Source organism: Pongo pygmaeus, chromosome 19, assembly GCF_028885625.2.
Source record: "Pongo pygmaeus isolate AG05252 chromosome 19, NHGRI_mPonPyg2-v2.0_pri, whole genome shotgun sequence".
Lineage (NCBI taxonomy): Eukaryota > Metazoa > Chordata > Mammalia > Primates > Hominidae > Pongo > Pongo pygmaeus.
The window spans coordinates 43,278,777-43,291,406 of record NC_072392.2 but is presented as its reverse complement, the minus strand read 5'-3'; positions in this window follow the sequence as shown (position 1 = coordinate 43,291,406).

Genomic DNA, 12,630 nt, shown 5'->3' with positions numbered 1-12,630 from the left:
GTCTGGAGGATGGTGACTCTTTTCTCACAGCTCCACTATGCAGTGCCCCAGTAGGGACTCTGTGTGGGGGTTCTGACTCCACATTTCACTCTGCACTGCCCTAGCAGAGGTTCTCCATGAGGGCCCTGCCCTTACAAACTTTTGCATGGAAATCCAGGAGTTTCCATGCATCCTCTGAAATCTAGGGGGAGGTTTACAAACCTCAATTCTTGACTTTCTGTGTACCCACAGGCTCTACACCATGTGGAAGCTACCAAGGCTTGGGTTCCACCCTCTGAAGCAACAGACTGAGCTGTACCTTGGCCCCTTGTAGTCACAGCTGGAGCAGCTGGGATGCAGGGCACCAAGTCCCTAGATGGCACTCAGCAGAGGGACCCTGGGCCCAGCCCACAAAACCATTTTTTCCTCCTAAACCTCTGGGCCTGTGATGGGAGGAGCTGCCATGAAGGTCTCTGATGCCCTGGAGACATTTTCCCCATTGTTTTGGTGGTTAACATTTGGCTTCTTGTTACTTATGCAAATTTCTGCAGCCAGCTTGAAATTCTCCTTAGAACGTGGGATTTTCTTTCCTATCACATTGTCAGGCTGCAAATTTTCTGAACTTTTATTCTCTGCTTCCCTTTTAAAACTGAACACCTTTAACAGCACCCAAGTCACCTCTTGAATGTTTTGCTACTTAGAAATTTCTTCTGCTAGATACCATCAATCATCTCCCTCAAGTTCAAAGTTCCACAAATCTCTAGGGCAAGGGCAAATGCCACCAGTCTCTTTGCTAAAACATAACAAGAGTCACCTTTGCTCCAGTTCTCACCAAGTTCCTCATCTCCATCTGAGACCACCTCAGCCTGGATTTCATTGTGCATATCATTATCAGCATTTTGTTGATGCCATTCTACAAGTCCCTAGGGAGTTCCAAACTTTTCCTGTCTTCTTCTGAGCCCTCCAAACTGTTCCAACCTCTGCCTGCTACCAAGTTCCAAAGTAGCTTCCACATTTTCAGGTATCTTTTCAGCAGCACCCCACTCTACTGGTACCAATTTACTGTATTAGTCTGTTTTCATGCTGCTGATAAGGACATACCTGAGACTGAGCAATTTACAAAAGAAAAAGTTTTAATTGGACTTACAGTTCCACGTGGCTGAGGAAGCCTCACAATCACAGTGGAAGGCAAGGAGGAGCAAGTCACATCTTACATGGATATTGGCAAGCAAAGAGGAGAGAGCTTGTGCAGGAGAATTCCTCTTTTAAAAACCATGAGCTCTCATGAGACTTATTCACTATCATGAGAATAGCATGGGAAAAACTTGCCCCATGATTCAATTACCTCACACTGGATCCCTCCTACAACACGTGGGAATTCAAGATGAGATTTGGGTGGGAATACAGCCAAACCATATCAATAACGTAAGAGAAAATCTGATAAATCTTGGTTTCAGTAATGAGTTTTTAAATATAACATCAAAAGTATGATCTATAGAGGCTAGGTGTGGTGGTCATGCCTCCCAACACTTTGGGAGGCTCTGGTGGGTGGATCACTTGAGGCCAGGAGTTCAAGACTAGCCTTGGCAACACAGTGAAACCCCATCTCTACTAAAAATAGAAAAAATTAGCTGGGCTTGGTGGTGCATGCCTGTAATTCCAGCTACTCAGGAGGCTCGGGTATGAGAGTCACTTGAAATGGGGAAGCAGAGGTTTTAGTGAGCCAAGATCGCACCACTGCACTCTAGCCTGGGCAACAGAGTGAAACTCTATCTCCAACAAAAAAACAAAGTGTGATCTATGAAAAAAAATTCACAAATTGTACTTTATTAAAATTATAGCCTTCTGATCTGTGGCTAAATGAAAAGGTAGAAAATCTCAGCAAAGAAATAGAATTTTTTTTTTGAGATGGAGTCTCCTTCTGTTGCCCAGGCTAGAGTGCAGTGGCAGTATCTTGGCTCACTGCAATCTCTGCCCCCTGGGTTCAAGCAATTTTCCTGCCTCAGCCTCCTGAGTAGCTGGGATTACAGGCACCCATCACCATGCCCAGCTAATTTTTATATTTTTAGTAGGGATGGGGTTTCATCATGTTGGCCAGGCTGGAGAAATTATTTTTTTAAAGAACCAAATTGTGGTAATGGAGAGGTATAGGGAGGAACAAATAGAAATATGAGAACAGAAATATACAATATCCTTGGTGTCACAGCTCAGGAGGAAAAAATTCACTAGATGGGTTGAACAACAGAATGGAGAGGAATAGAAACTAGTTGGTGAACTCGAAGATAGATGAATAAGAATTACACAATCTGAAGAATACAGAGAAAAAATGTTAAAAACAATTAAATCAAACAATGTTTCAGGGAACTGTAGGTCCTGAGACCAAAAAAATAAAAGGATATTATTATATGGCCTGACAGACATGTAATTGGAGTCCTAGAAGGAGAGAAATGAGAATGAGGCAGAATAAAATATTTGAAGGAAAAAGTGGTCAAATACTTCCTAAATTTGATAAAGATATAAATTTCAAATTTCAAGAAGATAACCAAACCCCAACCAGAATAACATTTTTTTAAATGACCAGGCACAGTAGCTCACACCTGTGTAAACCCAGCACTTTGGGAGGCTGAGGCGGAAGGATCATTTGAGGCCAGGAGTTTGAGACAAGCCTGGCCAAAAACATACTAAGACCTCTGTCTGCACAAAAAAATTTTAAAAAAGGAAGAAAGAAAAAGAAAACTATGCCAAGAAATAGCAGGTCAAACCAATATCTGAAAACCAAAGATAAAGATAAAATGTTGAGGCTGGCCGTAGTGGCTCATGCCTGTAATCCCAGCTACTTGGGAGGCTGAGGCATGAGAATTGCTTGGACCTGGGAGGCAGAGGTTGCAGTGAGCTGAGATCGTGCCACTGCACTGCAGCCTGGGCAACAGAGCAAGATTCTGTCTCAAAAAAAAAAATAATAAATAAAAAGAGAAAATGTTGAAAGTAGGCAGTGTAGCCAGGCACGATGGCTCATGCCTGTAATCCCAGCACTTTGGGAGGCTGAAGTGGGCGAATCATCTGAGGCCAGGAGTTTGAGAACAGCCTGACCAACATGGTGAAACCCTGTCTCTACTAAAAATACAAAATTAGCCGGGCGTGGTGGCACATGCCTGTAATCTCAGCTACTCAGGAGGCTGAGGTAGGACAATGGCTTGAACCCTGGAGGTGTCTTGGTGACAGAGCAAAACTCTGTCTCGAAAGAAAGAAAGAAAGAAAAGAAAGAAAGAAAGAAAGGGAAGACAGTGTAAAACAACACACTACATAGGTAGCACTAGTAATTTGCTTGACTGCTGACTTTTCATTCAAAAACTATGGGGTCAGAAGATAGTGGAACAACATTTTAAAATGATGAATGAAATTCAGTATTTCCATATAAAATTCTATATCCAGTGAAATAATCATTCCTTCAGGAATGAAAATCAAATAAAGACATTAGAGGGGAAAAAGTGAAGAGAATTTATCATCTGCAGTCCTGAATCATAAGACATGCCAAAGGGAGTTCTTCAGGCAGAAGGCAAATGATACCATGTGAAAATGCTCCCTCTCCCTCTCCCCTTTCTTCGGTCTCCCTCTCCTTCTTTTTTCAGTCTCCCTCTGTTGCCGAAGCTGGACTGTACTGCCGTGATCTCGGCTCACTGCAACCTCCCTGCCTCGGGCTCCTGTGACTCTCCTGCCTCGGCCTGCCGAGTGCCTGGGATTGCGCGCGCCGCCACACCTGAATGGTTTTTGTATTTTTGGTGGAGACGGGGTTTCGCCGTGTTGATTGGGCTGGTCTCCAGCTCCTGGCCTCGAGTGATCTGCCTGCCTCGGCCTCCCGAGGTGCTGGGATTGCAGACGGAGTCTCGCTAACTCAATGCTCAATGGTGCTCAGGCTGGAGTGCAGTGGTGTGATCTCAGCTTGCTGCAACCTCCACCTACCAGCCTCCTGCCTTGGCCTCTTAAAGTGCTGAGATCACAGCCTCTGCCCCGCCGCCACCCCGTCTAGGAGGTGAGGAGCATCTCTGTCTGGCCGCCCATCGTCTGGGATGTGAGGAGACCCTCTGCCCGGCCACCTTATCTGGGAAGTGAGGAGCACCTCTGCCCAGCTGCCCATCATCTGGGATGTGAGGAGCGCCTCTGCCCAGCTGCCACCCCGTCTGGGAGGAAGTGAGGAGCACCTCTGTCCGGCTGCCCCGTCTGGGAGGTGAGGAGTGCCTCTGCCTGGCCACCACCCCGTCTGGGAGGAAGTGAGGAGCACCTCTGCCCGGCTGCCCCATCTGGGAAGTGAGGAGTGCCTCTGCCCGGCCGCCACCCCATATGGGAAGTGAGGAGCGCCTCTGCCCGGCCGCCACCCCATATGGGAAGTGAGGAGCGCCTCTGCCTGGCTGCCACCCCGTCTGGGAGGAAGTGAGGAGCGCCTCTGCTCGGCCGCCCCGTCTGGGAGGTGAGGAGTGCCTCTGCCCGGCCGCCCCGTCTGGGAGGTGAGGAGCGCCTCTGCCTGGCCTCCACCCCGTCTGGGAGGAAGTGAGGAGCACCACTGCCCAGCTGCCCCATCTGGGAAGTGAGGAGCGCCTCTGCCCGGCTGCCACCCCCTATGGGAAGTGAGGAGCGCCTCTGCCTGGCCACTCCACCTGGGAAGGGAGGAGCGCCTCTGCCCGGCCGCCCCGTCTGGGAGGTGAGGAGCGCCTCTGCCCAGCCGCCACCCCGTCTGGGAGGAAGTGAGGAGCACCTCTGCCCGGCCGCCGCATCTGGGAAGTGAGGAGCGCCTCTGCCTGGCCGCCACCCTGTCTGGGAGGAAGTGAGGAGCGCCTCTGCCCGGCTGCCCCATCTGGGAAGTGAGGAGCGCCTCTGCCCGGCCGCCACCCCATATGGGAAGTGAGGAGCGCCTCTGCCCGGCCGCCCCGTCTGGGAGGTGAGGAGTGCCTCTGCTTGGCCACCCTGTCTGGGAAGTGAGAAGCGCCTCTGCCCGGCCACCCCGTCTGGGAAGTGAGGAGCGCCTCTGCCTGGCCACCACCCCGTCTGGGAGGAAGTGAGGAGCGCCTCTGCCCGGCCGCCACCCCATATGGGAAGTGAGGAGCGCCTCTGCCCGGCCTCCCCGTCTGGGAGGTGAGGAGTGCCTCTGCCCGGCTGCCACCCCGTCTGGGAGGAAGTGAGGAGCACCTATGCCCGGCTGCCCCGTCTGGGAGATGAGGAGCACCTCTGCCCGGCCGCCCCGTCTGGGAGGTGAGGACTGCCTCTGCCTGGCCGCCACCCCGTCTGGGAGGAAGTGAGGAGCGCCTCTGCCCGGCTGCCCCATCTGGGAAGTGAGGAGCGCCTCTGCCCGGCCACCACCCCATATGGGAAGTGAGGAGCGCCTCTGCCTGGCCACTCTGTCTGGGAGGTGAGGAGTGCCTCTGCCCAGCCGCCCCGTCTGGGAGGTGAGGAGTGCCTCTGCCCGGCCGTCACCCCATCTGGGAGGAAATGAGGAGCACCTCTGCCCGGCTGCCCCGTCTGGGAGATGAGGAGCACCTCTGCCCGGCCGCCCCGTCTGGGAGGTGAGGAGCACCTCTGCCTGGCCGCCACCCCGTCTGGGAGGAAGTGAGGAGCGCCTCTGCCCGGCTGCCCCATCTGGGAAGTGAGGAGCGCCTCTGCCCGGCCGCCACCCTGTATGGGAAGTGAGGAGTGCCTCTGCCTGGCCACCCCGTCTGGGAGGTGAGGAGTGCCTCTGCCCGGCCGCCCCGTCTGGGAGGTGAGTGCCTCTGCCCGGCTGTCACCCCATCTGGGAGGAAGTGAGGAGCGCCTCTGCCCGGCCGCCACCCCGTATGGGAAGTGAGGAGTGCCTCTGCCTGGCCACTCTGTCTGGGAAGGGAGGAGAGCCTCTGCCCGGCCGCCCCATCTGGGAGGTGAGGAGCGCCTCTGCCCGGCCGCCACCCCATCTGGGAGGAAGTGAGGAGCGCCTCTGCCTGGCTGCCCCATCTGGGAAGTGAGGAGCGCCTCTGCCCAGCCGCCACACCGTCTGGGAAGTGAGGAGCGCCTCTGCCTGGCCACCCCGTCTAGGAGGTGAGGAGTGCCTCTGCCCGGCTGCCCAGTCTGGGAAGTGAGGAGCGCCTCTGCCCGGCCGCCCTGTCTGGGAGGTGAGGAGCGCCTCTGCCTGGCCGCCACCCCGTCTGGGAGGAAGTGAGGAGCGTCTCTGCCCGGCCGCCCCGTCTGGGAAGTGAGGAGCGCCTCTGCCCAGCCGCCCTGTCTGGGAGGTGAGGAGCGCCTCTGCCCAGCCGCCCTGTCTGGGAGGTGAGGAGCGCCTCTGCCCTGCTGCCCCGTCTGGGAGATACCCAACAGCTCCGAAGAGACAGCGACCATCGAGAGCGGAGCGGGCCATGAGGACGATGGCGGTTTTGTTGAAGAGAAGGGGGGGAAGTGTGGGGAAAGGAAGGAGAGATCAGATTGTTGCTGTGTCTGTGTAGAAAGAGGTGGGCATAGGAGACTCCATTTTGTTCTGACTAGGAGAAGTTCTTCTACCTTGGGATGCTGTTGATCTATGGCCTTGCCCCCAGCCCCGTGCTCTCTGAAACATGTGCTGTGTCAACTCAGGGTTAAATGGATTAAGGGCGGTGCAAGATGTGCTTTGTTAAACAGATGCTTGAAGGCAGCATGCTCTTTAAGAGTCATCACCACTCCCTAATCTCAAGTACCCAGGGACACAAACACTGCAGAAGGCCGCAGGGACCTCTGCCTAGGAAAACCAGAGACCTTTGTTCATGTGTTTATCTCCTGACCTTCTCTCCACTATTATCCTATGACCCTCCCATATCCCCCTCTCCAAGAAACACCCAAGAATGATCAATAAATACTTCATAAATTAAAAAAAAAAAGAAAGAAAATTTTCAGAAAGGAATGAAAAGTATAGAAAATGGTAAATATCCTGGTAACTATATAAGATTATTTTATTTTTAATTTATTTAAAGACATATGATTGTTTTAAAGAAAAAATTAACAAAAAATACAAAAATTAGCCAGGCACGATGGCACATACCTGTAGTCCCAGCTACTTGGGAGGCTGAGGTGGGAGGATTGCTTGAGCCTGGGAGGTTAAGTCTGCAGTGAGCTGTGATTGCACCACTGCACTCCAGCCTGGGTGACAGAGTGAGACCTTGTTTCAAAAAAAAAAAAAAAAGACAGAAAGAAAAAAGAAAAGAAAAAACTATAATATTGTCTTGGAGAGTTTATAGAGTATATAGAAATAATGCATCTGACAGTTGTAGCATAAAGGACAGACACAGCCAGGTGTGGTGGCTAATGCCTGTTATCCTAGTATTTTGGGAGGCTGAGGCTGGAGGATTGCTTGAGACGAGGAGTTCGAGACCAGCCTGAGCAACATAATGAACACCATCTCTATTTTAAAAATAGGGCCGGTATGGTAGCTCATGCCTGTAATCCCAGCACTTTGGGAGGCCAAGGTGGGCGGGTCACCTGAGGTTGGGAGTTCAAGACCAGCCTGACCAACATGGGGAAACCCTGTCTCTACTAAAAATACAAAATTAGCTGGGTGTGGTGGCACACGCCTGTAATCCCAGCTACTCAGAAGGCTGAGGTAGTAGAATCACTTGAACCCGGGAGGTGGAGGTTGAGGTGAGCCAAGATCGTGCCATTGCACTCCACTGGGCAACAGGAGCGAAACTCCATCTCAAAAAAAAAGAAAAGAAAAGACAGACAGGAGGGTAGCAAATATGGGTAATGGTAAAAGAAAAGACAGACAGGAGGGTAGCAAATATGAGCTGGAAATAACATGTGAAATCATGCAAGATGAACCCCAAGTTGACTGAAAAATTAAGGATATATACTATATGCATTGCTGTTTTCGAGACAGGGTCTCACTCTGTCATCCAGACTGGTGTGCAGTGGCACAATCTTAGATCACTGAAAGCTCCGCTTCCTGGGCTCAGGTGATTCTCCAGCTTCAGCCTCCCAAGTAGCTGGGACTACAGGCACAAGCCACCATGCCTGGCTAATTTTTGTGTATACATAATTTTTGTATACGTATGTATGTATTTTTTTGTAGAGATGGGGTTTCACCATGTTTCTCAGGCTGGTCTCATACTCCTGAGCTCAAAGCAATCCCCACCCTGGCCTCCCAAAGAATTACATTGTAATTCTTAGAGAAACCACAAAAGATATGCAGAACCAATAAGTCAATTAAAATGGAATTCTAAAGAATTTTCAAATAAATCAAAAGAAGGCAGGGAAGAAGTCTTCCTCATTTGTAAGTGGGAATCACACAGTCACCCTTCACAGAACTTTTGAGAGACTAAGATAGATATGGCAGTGGCCGCAGGGCCTCTGAGTAAGGCCGTTGGAGGAAGGGAGTGGGGAGGAGGCAGGCAGTTTCTCACTCAGCCCAGGAGGAGTGGACTGATATTATCTAGTCACAACGGAGGGACACCCTAGCCATTCAGATGACCTCTGGGACCCTGCCTGGCTCTCGCAATGTAGGGGGTCTCCTTCGCACTTCCCGATCCTTCTGTCCTCCCTCTGCTTCAGCCTTTCCCCTCCTCTTAACCTAACCAGGTGCCCAAAAGGGCAAAGAGCCTCAGTTCTTTGCATGGGCTTTGTTCTGGCATGCAACACTGTCAGGCCCTCAGTCCCTTTCCACACTACTGGGCTGGCAGATTGTACCAACTTCCCCCAACTCACATTAGTCCTACACGTGACCCCTGTTTGACCTGGCTAGGGCTCAAGGTCATCAGGGACTAGCAAAGCCATGGTAAGGCAGGAGGTAGTAAGCTGGGGAGTCACGGTCCTCCTCTTCCTCTTTGCTTCTGAGGTCCCAAAGCCCCAGAACAGGGATACCCAGAGTCATGAGGACTAAACAGGACAATGCATTAATTCACTCATTCCTTCATTCATTCTGCATTATGGACCTACTCTTCGCCAGATGCTGGCAATACAGAAATAAGAAACCTGTTCCCTGCCTTCAGGAAACTCCCAGGCTGGTTAGGAGACAGATGCTGTCTGCGGTTAGTGCATGAATTTATGAGCTGGTGGACAGCAGTGGTAAGCCCAGGATGCTGTGGGGACAGAGATGAAGGACATGAAGGAGGGCCTTCTGGAGGAGATGGCACCTTGATATGATTTGGCTCTGTGTCCCCACCCAAGTCTCATTTCAAATTGTAATCCCTATGTGTTGAAGGAGGAGCCTGTGGGGGAGGTAATTGAATCATGCGGGCCGACATCCCCCCTGCTGTTCTGGTGATGGAGCTCTCACAAGATCTGGTGGTTTGAAAGCGTGTAGCACTTCCCCCTTCGCTCTCTCTCTCTCCTGCCACCATGTGAAGATGTGTTGCTTCCCCTTTGCCTTCTGCCATGATTGTAAGTTTCCTGAGGCCTCCCCAGCCATGTAAGTTTCCACAGCCTGTGGAACTGTGAGTCAATTAAACTTCTTTTCTTTATGAATTACCCAGTCTCAGGCAGTTCTTTATAGCAGTGTGAGGAAGGACTAATACACACCTGCAATAAATCTTCAAAGTTGAGTAGAAGTTAGCCAAGTCAAGAAGGTGAGCGGGCATTCAGGAAGAGGAGCCCGCTTATGCAAAGATTCGAAGGCGAGAGGCCTGCAGCCTGCACCTCTGGAAAAAGCAGGGCTACACAGTGGCTGGGGCTTGGCCCATGATGGGAAGAGGGCGGGGGATGAGGCTGGCAGGAAGGGTGTCAGGAGCTCAGCAGTTTAGGATATTGCACAGGGCCTGTGCCGAGCTGGCAGTGGTCAGGGAAAGGACTGGAAGCATTCCGGAGGTGTCCTGGCAGGAGACTCCACCGGGCTTTAGACTGCCTGGAAGTGGGGGAGAAAGAGAAGGCAAGGAGGAGGTCCTGTGTCTGCCTTCTGAGGCCTGGCGGAACTGACATTGTAACTGAGACTCCCCAGCCTCTGAGACTGTGGCTTCAGCCAGGCTCTGCCAGCAGGTCTCCTCCCCTTTCACCAGCCCAGGCCCCAGCCTGCAGGGTTCTCCCCCTACCTTGTCAGCCAGGCGCTCCTGAATGTATCTCAGGCAAACCTCCCCCACTTCCCCCACAGAACCCCTCACTGACTCAGCTGTTTTAGGAGCTATGTGAGGGCAGTGCCTCCTTCCCACCAGGCCACTGGTGCCCCAGGAAGACTGGTACTTGTATAAAGGCCTCCAGTCGTGATGTCCTAAAGCTGCCCCGCCTCATAGTGCTGCTGGCCCTGCAGGCCTTGCTAGTGGCCAAGCCATGTTTGGTATGAAGTAAGACGTCTCTTCTCTCCAAGTCTGTGCTGCGCTTGTCACCAGGCCCCAAAGCAGAGCGATTTGGGCCGCTGTGTCTCAGAGCTGGTGGAAAACACACACACACGGCTCCTTTGTCTTCTGCCTGCAGATCCACTCCAGGATTTCCACATCTGCCTGCAGCCCAGTCAGGGCCTCTGCTATGGGCTCATCACGAAGTAGGGTGATCAGCCCCCCCCAGCTTGCCCAGGGCTTTCCTGGCTTGGGCACTGAAAGTCCTATGTCCCAGGAAACCCGTCAGTCCTGGGTAAACTGGGGCAGTGGGTCACTGTGACATGGAAGGGGAGAGCGCGGGCGAGATGGTAAGTCAGCCCCAAGATAGAGCCTGGCCTAGGGAGTCCCTAATAAGTGTTCAGAGCTGGGGGAGACGGGGCTTTGGTTCAGGCCCCTGGTGAGTTATGAATCTCCAAGTGAGGTCTGAGAACCGAAGATGGACTTGTTTCTTTAGGAAATTGTTTTGGATTCCAAATAACCAACCTTCCCACAACCTGCAGAAGAAACTAGAGGATGCTAAAACGTGGAGAATTTCATAAGAAAAAGAAAATTTTAGCACTAGGAAGGACCTCACACATTGAATTTTCACCACGTTCCCCCCCATTTAACAGTTCAGAAAGGTGAGGCTAACAGTTAAGAAAATGGTCTTTGAAGTCAGGCAGCTCACGGTTAAATACTGGCTCTGTCATAGAACAGTCGTCCCTGGGTGGTGGGTGACTTTCTCACTGACCTGCAATCAGTCCTTTAGCCTCTGTGTCATCTCCTCGAGTCACAGAGAGCTCATGACCTCTCCCGGCCACTACTGGGCAGGTCTCACTAACAGGAAGGTCTTCCCTGATTTAGTCCTATTCTTCCTCAGTTTAATTTCTCCCCAGAGGTGCTTAAAACACAGAAGAATATGTTGAATGCCTTGTCCTCATGACAGCCTTCAAGTGTTTGAAGATGGTGTCCATCTTCCCCCGCATCCAGGCAAGGGCCCTAGCCAGCTCCTAATATTTATGGACAACCACTCTGTAGACCTTCAGGCTATGAAAGGTGAGGTAGCCTTCCCAAGTTCATGCAGCTAAGAAAGGAACAAGGCCGGGTGCAGTGGCTTACATCTGTAATCCCAGCATTTTGGGAGGCTGAGGCGGGCGGATCACTTGAGCTCAGGGGTTTGAGACCAGCCTGGGCAACATGGCAAAACCCCGTCTCTACCAAAGATACAAAAATTAGCCTTGCGTGGTGACATGTGCCTGTTGTCCCAGCTCCTTGGAAGGCTAAGGTGGGAGAATTACTGGAGCCTGGGAGGTCGAGGCTGCAGTGAGCTGTGATTATGCCACTATACTTCAACTTGGGTGACACAGCAAGACCCTGTCTAAAAAATAATAATAATAGAAGTGGGCCGGGTGCGGTGGCTCACGCTTGTAATCCCAGCATTTTGGGAGGTCGAGGTAGGTGGATCACTTGAGGCCAGGAATTTGAGACCAGCCTGCTCAATATAGTGAAACCCCATCTCTACTAAAAATACAAAAGTTATCGAGGCGTGATCGTGCATGCCTGTAATCCCAGCTACTCAGGAGGCTGAGGCACAAGAATCGCTTGAACCTGGGAGGCGGAGATTGCAGTGAGCCAAGATCACACCACTGCACTCCAGCCTGGATGACAGAGCCAGACCCTGTCTCAAAAATAAATAAATAAAATAATACAAGTGAACAAGCCATTATCTGAGCCCAACATTGTCTCGGCCTTTTTATGGTTCCTTGTGACATGCACGATTTTGTTAACCTTCTCTCTACCCTTGTATTCATTTACTGGGGCTGTGGCAACAAATTACCACAAGCTGAGAAGCTTAAAACAACAGAAATTTATTCTCTCATAGTTCCAGAGGCTGGAAGTCCAAAATCAAGGTGTTGGCAGGGCCATGCCTTCTCTGAAGGCTCTGGGAGAGGACGCTTCCTTGCTCCTCCTAGCTCCCTGGGGTTGTGGTGATCTTTGGCATTCCTTAACTCACAGATGCATCACTGCAGTCTCTGCCTCCATCTTCATGCAGCCTTCTCCCTGGGTTGTGGCTTCACATCATCTTTTCTCTGTGCTGTCTCTCTCGTTTTTTGTTTTTGTTTGTTTTTTTCTCCTCTTTCTCCAGACTGTGAGTGTCTGTGTCCAAATTTCCCTCTTATAAGGACACTAATCACTGGATTTAGGGTCTAACTAATCCAGTGTAACCTCATTTCAACTTGATCATATCAGCAAAGACCCTATTTACAAAAAAGGCCATAGTCACAGGTTCTGGGTATTAGGACTTGAACATCCCTTTTTGGGGACACAATCCAACCTCATACCAAATGTGATTGAAACTAATTCAGAGGCTGGGCACGGTGGT